This window comes from Dipodomys spectabilis, unplaced genomic scaffold, assembly GCF_019054845.1.
Source record: "Dipodomys spectabilis isolate Male_0828 unplaced genomic scaffold, ASM1905484v1 ptg000258l, whole genome shotgun sequence".
Classification (NCBI taxonomy): domain Eukaryota; kingdom Metazoa; phylum Chordata; class Mammalia; order Rodentia; family Heteromyidae; genus Dipodomys; species Dipodomys spectabilis.
In genome coordinates, this window is record NW_024870935.1 from 890,591 (window position 1) to 904,384 (window position 13,794).

A 13,794-nucleotide genomic window follows, 5' to 3' on the forward strand; every position below is an offset into this window, starting at 1 on the left:
TTATTCTGGGAACCATGACCTTATGAGACGGGTCATTTTGGAGGGATTTCCAATCAATCTTTAGCTACTAGAGGCATGTAACTTCTTTTCTCTCTCTCTCTCTCTCTCTCTCTCTGGCACAGCCATGATATAAGGGGGCAATGCAATAAACTCTCACGAGTGGCCTGTCCCAGAAGCCTGCACACACACCTGTTCACGACCAGCAACACCTGCCTCTCCTAGCAGTTCTTTGCCATGTCTGCTCTGTTTATCTTTTCCCTCCACTCCCGCCTGCTGGTGGAAGGAAAGACATCTCTTCCTCTTCTCATGTAGGCGGGCTTCCTCACTCATTTAGCTTGCATAGTTCTAATAACTAATCACCAATGGTGGTGATTCTTTTCATACTAGAAAAATAAATCATTGTTCCTTCCTCTTGCTCTCCACCAGAGCAGGACAGGGAGCCAAGCGAGGCTTGACGCAGGGACAGGGGAGCGTTAGCAGACAGTGAACGTGTGGGAGCCCAGCGATCTACAGAGGATTTGTTTACTATTTCTCATTGCTAGTAAAGTTTCAACAGAAGCTTAACTTCCAACATGTTCCACAGTGGAGTTCTGCATGGAGAAGCAGAGGCCCGCTGTTTAAACTTCAGTTTTCATGTACGGCAGACGCTGATCAGAAAATAGGGATATAATTGCGTTCATTTTGCTGTCACCATAGTCTCTTCAAAAATCCACGAACAACTGTGGGAATGACAAGCTTTTAGATCTGTATTAGCATTTTTCAATTTTAAGTTCTCTACGATATAAGATAAAACAGTTGTCATACTGCAGTAACGACTGGTGACATATATAATGTCCTAAACTCAAAAACGAGAAAGAGGTTCTCCATTCCCAATACATGCATTTATGCTTGCTTTCAGCTGCTAGATCCTGTTTATAAAGCCATTCCAATATTTGCTTAGGTAGCATTATATAATCAATGGGTTTGGAACCCATAGATCTGAAATCATTTCTTTACTTTTTAATGCAAGCTACAAGATAATTTACTACTATAGTTTGCAGTGTTGTCCAACCACCTCAGCGAATAATTTACCACCGTGTGAGCACACTAAACCCTGTCCTCAAACCAATTCAGCGTGGACTTCATTCACTAAAACCTCGTGGCTTTATCTGGCTGACAGGAAGGATGAAGAACAAACAGGGGCGAGTCCGTTTATTTATTAAGATTTGATGTTTCTAGAATGTCTTCATGGATGTCTTCAAATGAATATTTATGCCATTGTTTGGGCTTGGGTGAGGAAGTATTCTTCTTTCTTTTCATCTTCGAGATAAAAAAATGTACTGTTAACCAAGAGCATGGTCAGGGGTTGTTAGGATACTTTATTTCTGAACTGTTTTCTTGCAGTGCATTCATTGGGGATTTAAAGCAGTCTGCTTTTAACTCATTTGATAGAATCAGGAAGGAGGGAAGGCCAAGAGGGAAGGGCAAAGAACATTCTTGGTGGAGGAGGGTTGTAAACCTAACCAGTTCCATCTTTTGTATGTACATTGTCATTTGATAGATCTTTGATAATTTGCTGTTTTAGAACCAGAAGCTCATCACCACTTGCTTCTAATTTCCTGAAGTCAGATCCTCCTAGGGTCCCCATCCTCCCGGGGTGCCCAGTGCTGTCTCCTTGGCCCATGGCTGGTGGGCTGTGGCTTTTGCCTCTGCACAGATAGGTTAGATGTGAGCACAGGGTCACTCCAGACCAAGCATCTTCAATTTGAGGGGAGTGAACCTACATTTCTTGCCCCAGAAGCTAATGATATGGTCACCCCTTTAAAAATGCCCTTCACTGCTGTAGCAACTTGGAGATGTAAAGGAGACCTCCATTTGGTTCAGTGCTGCCAATGCTGGTTCAGCTGCTATTCATTATTTGTGCAAATGGGAAGGAGAAAGGACATTTCTGGGTCCTCTATGAGTTAGTGCAACAGACCTGCAAGGTGCTTGGATTTCGGTGACCAGAAAATTGCTCTCACCTCCATGTCATTACGTTCCCAGTGAACTAGCCCCCAAGCGTGTTTGTGTTGGGGATCTAATATATTGCCTTTCAATCAGAGCTGAGAGCCACTGAACACACAGACAGAACATGACGAGCAGGTCAGGAAAGCAATAAAGATTTTACAGAGCTGTCCAAGGTGCTAAATTTACTCAATAATGGGTTTGGCACCATAGTGTTAACCTCTCATTTACTACCAGTTTGAGGGACTAAATTGAAGTAGCTGACTTCATTTACCTTGAAATGTATATTTTATGACATTATGTAAGTAGATTGAAAGGGCACTGCAGTTTTAACAATTTAAAGGCTAGAGCACGTTTAAGATGAAACTTGAATATTTATTGTATATTGCACTTAAAGTATATAGAATGTTAAAATGTATTGATTAAATTTGTAAAAGGCATTATAAAAATGACAGGTAGTATAAAAGATGTATGCCTTTTAAAATCAAATTGATAGTGTATGCTATCTCTCCTGTGGTCACAAGTGTAATTTTTTTGCAGTTTTATATGGTAATTTGAAAAATCTGTAATTTCACATTAGGAAATGATTGAGCCAAGGATGTTCAAAAAAAAGAAAGAAATTTCCCATAAGGAGAAAAGCTAAATATTTCACAGAATCTTTTATCTCTAAAATTGTTCCTAAAGTCCCCCTTTTTAGTGGCATTAAGAGGAAGTATATTATAAGGATCCTTCAGTTCTAATTTTCAATTTTAACATTTCTGAAAAGAAAGAGCACTTGGCTAGTACTAATTTCAATTTTTCAAGGAATGCATTTGTCAGGAGAGATTTTACTTCTCTTCATAATGTTTAAAAAACGTCTCCCGGCTTGCAGTTTCAAACATGAGGACAGAGATTAGAGTCTTCCAAGATAATTAATCCTATCCTTAGATTAAAAAAAAAATCCCGTTTGGGAATTATAAAGTCAAATACCACTATCTTAAATATTGGAAATCCACAGAGCCTCCATAAAGAGGCAATGTTTGTTCTTCAGTCTACATTCTGAGTCAGACTATTTTTCTTTGGGGGCCTTAGACATTTTGCTCTTAAAGAAACAGAAAATGTTGACTCTTAACAACACACCCGAGGTGGTCTCTTTCCTCTCACCCGCAAACCTTCGGCTAAACTTCACTGCTTTGCAGTGCTAGGGGTTGATACTTATGTGAGGTGGTTGGGGGGTGGGGGGGAGGGGCTGTAAAGAAAAAGAAATTGTAGATTCTGCAGAAATATTGGGGAGACTTGAGGAGTTAAGACCCAAGAACAGTCCAAGGGTGATTGTTACATATTTTACTTGTGATTTGGAATCTTCATAATAAAAATATGATTGGAATATATTGTATGCATATAGGGATAGATCAAAATGGACTCCTACATTATACGATGAATTTGTATAAAAATGAGGGGGAAATACTGCGTGGGTTATAGGAGGAGCCTCAGCTTGACCATGAGGCAGACACGTCATGTGTTAGTGAGTAGTTTTTGATGTTTTCTAGGCATGCTCTCTCCCCCCTCCCCCAGCTCGCAGGCCTCTCCAGTGTTACACAGAATATCTGCCCCCGTGTCTGTCTGCTTTACTCAGCCTTCTGTCTCCACTCATTGGGAGGACAGCTCCTGGCTCTTGTCAACCAAGGCCTCTCAGTCTAGGACAGACTTTTGGCTCCTTCCTTCTGCCTTTCCTTCTTTGGAACGGCGTTCTCACTTGCAGGGCCTTCACTCCTTCAAAGCTCGGTGACCGCAGTACAGTAATGCACAGGTGAGGTGTGGTGGTGCAGTAACGAAAGAGGAACGAAAGTGTGGAACCTGAGCCCGTTCGGTCTTCCCGGCAAGTCTCCTAGCTGAGACAGACTGCTCCAGTTGCCACCTGGCAAATGGGGACTTTCTCTGAGTGTCCACGGCTGATGAGCGCTTGAGCAGAGACTCAGTCCCAGACTAGTTAAATGTCGGAATCCGAACCGTAAACAATTATTCTATCAGAAATAATTCCATTTATATGCCAGCTCCTAATTACTGTCATTCTGTTGAAAAATAGTACTGGCCATCTCTACCGCCCAGCCTGGCACATAGCAACGCCACAGATCATTTTCCTCTCATCTAACGTAGGTCAAACTAGTTAAGACTGTAGGCCTCATTGAGGACATGATAGGTTTAAATCTCTTTCTCTAAGCCCCTGGCATAACGCTTAGCTAATACAGGGCAGATTCTTGCTGGACAGTTTGTTCTGAGATGCATTGCTGATTTTTAAAAAAGTGCACAGATAATTTATATAATGAAAGGACAGTCATATATTTGGTGTGGTTAATCAAAGCAGAACCCTTGAATTTGGTGTTCCCTTTGGCTCTAGACTTTTGACATCCAATATATAAATTCCCAAAGGTCAACTTTTGATCATTGAGAGGTTTTTTTCCTTAATGTCACTTTTTAAAAAAAATGCATTTGCTCTCTCACTTCTGCTGTTTTTTTGTGATTAATATAATACATTGTGTGCAGTACAGACATTATCTCAACATATAGGCCTCTAGCAACATGAGGGTTGGTCTTGATGTTCATCGTTTTTCATTAACTGTAGAAATGCTTAGGAATGTATACATGCACAGAAGCTGCCTTTGGAGCTCGGCCTGTCATATCACATACGCAGACAGAACAAGCTCCTCCTTCCTCCTATTAGTGGGAGTCTTCTTGTTAGCACATGACCTCAAATGGTAGCTAATAAGCTAGTAGTACCAGTCTGAAAGGCAGATTGAATGACGGGTTGCTTTTGGACCCATTTTTCAACTTCATTCAGATCCCCATGAATAGAGAAAATAACTGAACTTCCTTCTTTCATGGGGCATTGGGCCAACTCTCAACGTTGTCAGAGACCCACTTACCAATACCTCACTAATTTTCAACTTTTGGCATTAGATCTTGGGACCCCAGGAAGAACTCACAAAAAAACAAGGCCTGAGGATACCTTAGTGGTGGAAGTGGACAGTCTTTGCTTGGCCTTAGATTTACCGAGAGAGACAGAATATTTTGAGGGAAATAGAAGGAAACAAAAGAGAAACTACACATATCAATTACAAAGTTGAGTTGGGAGATTACTGACAAAAACTCCAGAGTTTACTGTAGGGCCCGACTTCCTCCATGTCACTGGACTTTTAAGTCCTGGCTATTTCCCCACATGCTTCCGAAAGTTTAAGTGATGTTCCTAGTGCTGAAAAATGGACTTGAAGTTTCTAGAAGCTCTTTTCCTACAGAGCCGGAAGTACAATGCCACAAATACTAGTTGTACTGAGTCGTGTGCCTGCGGAGAGTAGTTTTATATCCCTTGTGTTTATTCAGCCACATGGAAAATTCCACAGTGGTGGCCTCTGTATCCTGAGAAATCAGGATAATGAGGGTGGCCAGGGAGGAGAGAATCAAACCAAAACAACACTTGGGCATTGTTGAGTTCCAGATCCTCTGAGACATTCCGCACATTCTTCATTTCTCTTGCAGTATGAACTTCTCGAAATAGAGGTTCCCCAGATCGTCAGAAGCCTCTCATGCCCCTTTCTAACCATGTGTTACGCAGGAGCCCCATGGTGTATACTTAGCGTAGCTATGATTACACTCATTTCTCTTGAAAGGGGTGTTCTCTATGGCTAAGGACCACTGTGGAATAAATTAAAAGAAGTGTCGAGGAGGTGTAGGTTGCAAGTGGATATATCCAGAGAGGCATAAAATGCCAAATGTGTAACAATTACATTTTACAACCCTATGATCTAAAGACTTCATAGTATTTTATTATAGAACAAGAGGCAGCTGAATCCATCTTACCCTATGGAACACGCCAGTGAATGCTGGTTGTCCAGTTTTTCAAGAAAAATAAAATGCAAACCATGTCAACATCAGTAGCAATTTCCAGAATGAAGGTGTTACGTATTCTGAGAGAATGTACTGTGATTTCTACGAGAAAAGGCAGCAGTCCAGTGGAATCCAAAGAAACCTCAGGAGGGGCTTCATTCTAAAGCTGGTGTTATGCTCAGGTTAGACAACAGCCCTCTTCTCATAGTATTACCCTGTGTAGCTAGTGGATCCCAGAAAGCTTTGTCTTTGTTGCAAACAGGGTGTAAGAGACTTCTGAATCATATGAAATTAAAGTAGGTTGTAAGCTAACACAGCTGAATCCACGTAAGACACACTCACTTACATGATTGACTTTTACAGTGCAAAGAAAAAAGGGCTGTTTTCAAGCAGCCGTTATTGCCTCCATGGGAAAAAAAAATCAATGAAAGTGAAATGAACAGGAGATTTTGTCTGAGTTGCAGTTAATACCACTGAAGAGCTATAGATATTAAAAGGTCAACAAATAAATTAGCCAGAGTGTTATGAAATGAATGATTTGGCTTATAATTTTATTGAGTGAAAATTGTTCGCTGCCTATTAGACCAGGTAATTTTTATCTGGTGCCTCAATTACTGTTCCATAAGCAATAATATAGTTGTAAGAGCTGCCGTTTCGATCGCGTGACCTCTGGGAAGGCGGCTCGGACAGCTAACTTCGGGATGATGGATAACCAAGCTTGGGCTCCATGAGGTGCTGAGCCTCCCTTCCTGCAAGGGGGGGGGTGGGGGGGGAGGCCTCATAAAAGAAACATTACAACTTGATTCATTTTACCAAAATGTTCCACTTTTCAGATGTCAGCAGTTAAGTGTGAATTGTGGAGCCTGCGAAGAGTTACGACAATGGTTTCCTCTTTTTTTTTTGGTCCCCTGGCCGCCTCTTCTAAATGGTGTCATGGTAATTGGTGAATGGGAGCCTGCAGCGCTTCCTGCCACCAATGCAGTGAGGAACGGGGTCTGCACCCTTGTGGGTGTGACCTGTGCCCAGGTACAGAGCGGAGCCTGGCCGCTTCCAGCTGGTTCTTCTTATTCCAATTCATTGTACTGGTTTAAGACCAGCGCTGTCCGCTAGGTCCTGCCGAGTGGCCTTGGAAATCGACTTTCTGATCAGGATAAAAGACTCTGCTGAAAGAGAAAGCTAGGGACAGAGGAGCCTTTTTCAGGGGCAGGCTGTAACGTCACACATGAAGCAAAAACTGCCTTGCGCCAAGGTTACCCTGGGGAAGCTTTTTAAGTCACCAAAGCCTGAGCTTTTTAGAAACACACACACACACACACACACACACACACACACACACACAGAGCCAAAAGTTAACTACTTCTGTTTCTCTTTGTCTTTTAGCTGTGGCTTCCTTTCCTCTAGGGCAAGACTGGAATAAATATGTAGCTTTATCCAGTTTTATCCAGAAAGACCGTGAGCAAAAGCAAAGAAAGGCATTGAGCAGTGTGTGTGAGCATGTGTGTGATGGGTGTGGATGTGTGTGCACGTGCCACAAGCCACCAGCATGGGGGCAGCTGCACGTGTGTGTTGTATTGTTTTAAATGCGGTCGAGTGAGATGAATCCAGTAGGACTCGACTGTCCCTAAGCCTGCCAGAATCGGTTTGTTTCTGTGTCCTAAGTTGTTGAGCATCGTGCGTGGGTTATGAGATGAATCTTGTGGAAGAGGGGCAGCGGGGTGATGGTCCTCAGGCCTGGAGGACTCTGGGGCCGCACTTACTACTGCAGAGCGCATGTGAGGTGTTCCGCAGGGCTGGAGGTGCACGCCAGCCTTGGACCTCGGAGCGCTCGCGGCCTCTGCTCCTGGGTTGCGGTGAATTGCCTCGTGCCTTCTGCCACTTCATCCACCAGTGAGTCATTCCCCTCAGTGCCCCGCGTGGGGGGCAGGGGGTCACACTGGTTCTCTCTGGAGAGCCCAGTGCTTCAGAAGCACTTGAAAGAGTTCCAGAGCTGAGCGCTTGGCTCTCCTCACTGGCCTCGGACCACAGCGGCGCTGCAGTAGGGAGCAAGCATCCCCTCCAGCTTTGTCTGCGAGTGTTTTGTAATTTCTGCAGCCACTTTTGCTAGCTCAGCCATTTGCGAGCTGCCCCAGCCGTCCATGCTGCCGCCTGCTTCTCCCCCTCCCTCAGCCCCACGCTTACACAAAGTGCCTCTCCTCAGAACTCCTTCTCCTGCGGTCCACAAGCTGAGGGACACAGGCTCTGGCGCTAGGGTCCAGCGGAACTGGTTCCAAACCATGCTCTGCCACTGACAGCTCACCCACCTCGGCTTCCACTTCTGTAGAACAGGGTCGCTGCAGAGCCAGCCATCACAGCAGTGTCCCGACCGAGCAGTCCCATTTGCGTAGTCAGTGTTGGTTTTGGGCCTCGAGCCTTCTGTTTGAGATGAAGCTCTACGCATACATTACTAGGGGAGCTTCTGACCAGAGCAGTGAAGGACCACTGAGATCAGCAGGCTCCGTTTACTATGCGTGAGCTTGGGCAGACCGCTTGTCCTCCCTAGTCTCCCCATCGCCAAGTGAGCGATGCTGTCGTTATAAGCAGAATCGCTTCTAACAAAATGACTCGAAGATAAAAAGTCTAAAAGTTTTGTGAGGCTCTTATGGTTTATAATGAAGCTACAACCTCGAATGTGGCACTGTGTGTGTGTACACTGATACACACACAGAACTCTATACACAACTACAAGCGAGTGGAGATAAAAGGCATATAACCAAGAGAGACTACTGGGTTCCTTGGCTGAGTACATCATCAAAATGGGGAACTAGAACTTGCCTGGAAGTTTTCTGGCAGATGTAGACGAGGGAGGGGAAGTGGACCACATTCCATACTTTGTGTTTGTCACAAGAGAATGTCGAAAAGGATGTTTCCTGGAATCGAATTCAAGTGTGTTTTCCTCCCCCTAACAGTTGAATACACCATGGGACCTGCATTGATTTCCATGTTATTGTTTGGGGAAGGACACTTTCATTTCTGGATATACTGCTAACTCATACAGCGATTACTTAGTTTACTAAGAAAGTCATACCATTTCCTTTCCTCGCACCAAAAGACTGAGTAAATGAATGTAAAAGATGAAAGGGAGAGAGCGAGAGGGAAGTGTGCGTGGAAGCTAAGGGTGGAGGCTTGCCCTCACCCTGTGGGGAACCCTTTAGTCGCCCCTTTTTTTCTGCGAGGCTGCAATGTGGTTGGGCAAAGATTTCTGATTTGTATTTTCACTGATGCAGCGGCAGGTTTTGAATTACTGATAGTCTTTGCATAAAGACTAAAACAATAAAAGCATAATTAGAATACATGGTATACAGCCAACTCTGCTTTTATTTTGCCCTAGCTCTGTATTTATGATAAATCGCTCAACACGAATGCTCTTTAGGGAGGGCGATTTGGGGTTTCATCTCCACTGAGCAAGAACAGTCCCTGGGACTTGGTGTCTGAATTTCAATTCTGCAAGTGTACAGTTGAACTGAATAATATTTGGCACAATGCAGTGTACAACCGAGCCACTAAATGGCTGATTTACTAAATTATTATTAGATGAGCCCTTGCTGTTCCAAATGAAAGTGCAGTCACTGTCTTCCTCCATGGTGTGTTCAAATTGTTCTGTGTTTAAATATTCAGCATGAGGCTAATGTGAGCTGATGAACTGAGACTATAAACATTCACTTCCAATACAGCAAGAGCGACAGAGAGGCAACAGATCATGCGGCCCGCCGAGGTGGAGATGATTTATAGTTAAAGATGGTGCTGCCGCCTCCCATTACTTCAAGGTACTCTTAATTAGCCTGGTGTTTGGAATCCCCCGTCCTCCACGCGGGCCGAGCAGCCTCCCGGAGCCTGGGAGGTTTGGCTGAGGAAGGAGCGGCTGCCCCAGCCATGCTGCCTCTGTGGTGGAGGCGGCGGGCTCCCTCCGCAGCACCAGCAGAAGACGGTGGCTCAGGGCTGGCGTAGGGGTTGACGGTGGTGTTTCTCACAGCCACCCAAAGGCTGCCTGCCCTCCATCCATCCTTCCTCCCTCCCGCCCAGACAATTCACAGGTAACTCCCTGCCCCTCCCTTCTTTACTGACACCTGCTAGAATGACTGGCCACCCCTTGGGCTCCTTTGGGCAGGGAGAAGCCCTCTGGTCGCGCCCCTTTGAGGGCAGTTATGGGCAAGCACTTAAAGTACTGTGATCACTTACAGGAGATTAGAATTTTTTATTGGTGCCGTGTTGCCATAACAACACGAAGACAGCAGATGACTTAAGCTAGGCTTGCAAAGCAAAAGGCTGCTCATCTGGCAGTTAAAATGAATACAGTTCATTTCACAAGTTTCCCATATGGACTCTTAGTGTATGGTAATGAGGGTACCATATGGCGAGAGAAAATGCACTGCGAACCATCAGGTTCCACTGGCTGAGGGAAGACCGGGGTGAGAATCTGCTGGTGTTCTCTGGGTTCAAGGTTTGGCTGAGGTTTTGTTTGGGGTGGTTATTTTCCAGAGGGGTTTTGGAGTTTCTTAATCTGTTCCTTAATATGTCAACTTTGCAAAATGACAAACGTCTTGCAAATTTTGCAATATCATTCATCACAAACTGTCAGCAGTGTTTGCAAATCTGACTTGCAAGATCTTTTTAAATGTGTTGTTCTTAAAAGGCAACAGTACCAAGTTTTTAGACAAACTGCAGGAAAATTTAAGCACTTCTGACAAGCAGAAACATTAACAGTAATCATTTTAAAAACACTCACATCTTTTGCCTGCATGTTTAGCTGTAAATAATACTAGGATGTATAAAAGCTTTAAAGTAAAAAAAAAAGGGAATAAATACTTTTTATTACATTTCATAAAGGATAAAAAAATGTTTGGAGCCACGTCTGCATGCTGTGCATTGAGGCTGACATATAGAGAGAGAGAGCTGGTGGGCCACGTCTGCGTGCTGTGTATAGAGAGGGCTGGTGGCCACGTCTGCGTGCTGTGCATAGCGAGGGCTGGTCGCCACGTCTGCGTGCTGTGTATAGCGAGGGCTGGTGGCCACGTCTGCGTGCTGTGTATAGAGAGGGCTGGTGGCCACGTCTGCGTGCTGTGTATAGAGAGGGCTGGTGGCCACGTCTGCGTGCTGTGTATAGCGAGGGCTGGTGGCCACGTCTGCGTGCTGTGTATAGCGAGGGCTGGTGGCCACGTCTGCGTGCTGTGTATAGAGAGGGCTGGTGGCCACGTCTGCGTGCTGTGTATAGAGAGGGCTGGTGGCCACGTCTGCGTGCTGTGTATAGCGAGGGCTGGTGGCCACGTCTGCGTGCTGTGTATAGCGAGGGCTGGTGGCCACGTCTGCGTGCTGTGTATAGAGAGGGCTGGTGGCCACGTCTGCGTGCTGTGTATAGAGAGGGCTGGTGGCCACGTCTGCGTGCTGTGTATAGAGAGGGCTGGTGGCCACGTCTGCGTGCTGTGCATAGCGAGGGCTGGTCGCCACGTCTGCGTGCTGTGTATAGAGAGGGCTGGTGGCCACGTCTGCGTGCTGTGTATAGCGAGGGCTGGTGGCCACGTCTGCGTGCTGTGTATAGAGAGGGCTGGTGGCCACGTCTGCGTGCTGTGTATAGCAAGGGCTGGGGTCGCTTCTCCTGCCACTTGCCCAGCTTGGAAACCTGGGAAGGACAGCTTGCAGAGGCTCAACCGCCAATTTTACAGTGTACATGCTTCATAAAAGACAAATATAAATGCATTCGTTAGACACGGTGAGCTAAATTAGAAGGTCAGGCAGGGCTGGGAGGGCTGAAAAATCACACCACCAATGAGTGTAATTACTCTTTTTTAAGTCTATTAAGTAGTGTTGTTCTATCAAGGCTCAGGGGTATAGGACATGGAGAACAAGATAAAGTAATGTGTATTTATTACTCCCACTGGATCAATTTGCCAGATATTTTCAGCTCCATAAAACAAAATACACAAATGTAGCCTTTGTTACTTTTTCACTAACTGCTTTCTCTTCTCAAGCACAAGGACTCGCTCTGGGAGCCAATCCACACACTTGCCTGTGGAGGTTCCATGCCAGCCCTGTCCACTGAGGAATGAGAGGAAGGAGCCAGGAGGTAGCCAGAGGCTGGTGAGGAAGAGGAGAGAGAGGCCAGCCTCATCCGAGCAGAAGGGCGGAGTGGCCAAGTCTGAAGGACAAGCAGAAACTCAATGTCATCGGCACAGTGATTCTTCTGAGCCCGAGAACCTGAGTTTGAACTTTATTTTTCCTGCTGCTTGCCATGACTTTATAACAAGTCTCCAGAGTTCCGGAGGCTCTGCTTCCACCTCTGTGGAGTGGAGGACACGCACCATCCCGGCATCCGTGAGTCTACACCTCTGCACACTCTCCTAACTGCAGGGGTGACTGCTTCACACAGGAGAAACTTGAGGCTTAGAATTTTCACGCACTCCCCCGTGTCGAGTGGCCAAGAGCCCCACGCTCCTCTGGCTTCTTTCCTGTGCAGAAAACCTGATCCTGCAGAGCTAGACTCCCAACAGGCATGAAGTAAACACATGTCAGTTTCCCAGGATTCCCAGCTCACACATGGAATGCTGGCTGGGCCCAGCGTCTGCTCACACGGTCTACGCGTAGCTCCTGGAGCACCCGCGAGGGTGATGAGCCAGCCGAAAGGGAGTGGAGATCCCTCTGGCCTTCAAACCCAAGAGAGTACCTGGCTCCTTGTCTGTGCATCACGGCAGCTGGCGCCTCTCAGAATGTCTCACAGCCCCAGGCCCAGCGCCCTCCTGTCTACATTGTGGGCAAAATCACCCTTGACCCCAAAGTCACGGGATTCTCCCTCTCTTCCCAGGATCGAGAGAAGGCAAATCTGTGAGATGGAGCAGAAACCTTTGCCTGCCTGTCTACATGTGCTACGAGAAAGCAAGCCAGAAAAGCATCTCGAGTGAGGATTTTAAGTGTGTATGAGCAGCAGCTATCATCGATGTCCTGAGACCAAATAGTTTATAGAGAAGGTTCAGCTTGCTCCTGTTTCCCCATTGGTGGATGGGGAACACGTCAGCATTTCTACTTTCACCAAAAGAGGGGCTTCAGTAACCAAAGCATGTCCAAGTTCTTGGGGAAAAAAGTCACAAGCCTGTATACAAAGGCATATTATTATGGAAAGCTGTCTGCTTGGTCTTTGGAGCCGTTTCATTTGACAGAAGACGTGGGTGGTTGTATGAATCTAGCTTTGTCTCTTCGCAAACACATGGGTTTAATAACGCGGAGTTTGTTTTTTAAGGTGTGTGGTCCGCAGCTCAGCTGAAACACGCCTGACAAACGCTGACCATGAACCTGAGAAGGTGGAGCCAGCCCACTTGCGCACTCCTAACAATGGGCCCCGGAGCGCACAGCTCCCCGTCCACAGGAATACCCTGTGCTGGCTCCAGCCGCCACTTCCTGACCTTGCCCTTGAACTCCTCTTCCACTTTAACACTCAGAGCCAAGAGCACAGGCCCAAGGCTCTGAGTCACACCAAGCGCTTCCTGGGCTGGGCTTGCAGTTCTTGCAGTGGTCGGGTGGCCAGATACAAGCTGTGGAGTGTTTCCTTCACACACAACCCCGTGGTGTCCTCAATTCCTCTCCCCAAACCCAGGAAGAAAGGCTGAGCCGCTTCACCAGCGGGCCACCAGGGCAAGGAGCGACACGGGCCTCTGCTGTTTGTCCAACGTTTCTGAACATAATGTGCAACTGTAAAAATGTTTTCAAAAGCAAGCACACAGCACACAGCACTCAACCCCTACATTCCTATTTCTCTCCTTTCTTTGTGAATAAGAAAAATATAACCTGGCTTCTTTAAACCAGATTTGTTGCTTAAGTTTTCAATACCTATTTTTTTGCCGTGGTAACTAAGGGACAGAGGTCTGTGGAGGACAACGTGGGCTTATCCTTGTGGGATCCGACAACATTGACATGATTGTTATCCCC

General features: G+C 46.0%; 1 protein-coding gene across 4 annotated transcripts in view; it reads right to left on the reverse strand.

The window, feature by feature from the left end:
• Ebf1 (EBF transcription factor 1) overlaps positions 1-13,794 on the reverse strand; it is a 389,509-nt gene that overhangs the window by 16,887 nt on the left and 358,828 nt on the right. The window lies entirely within an intron of this gene.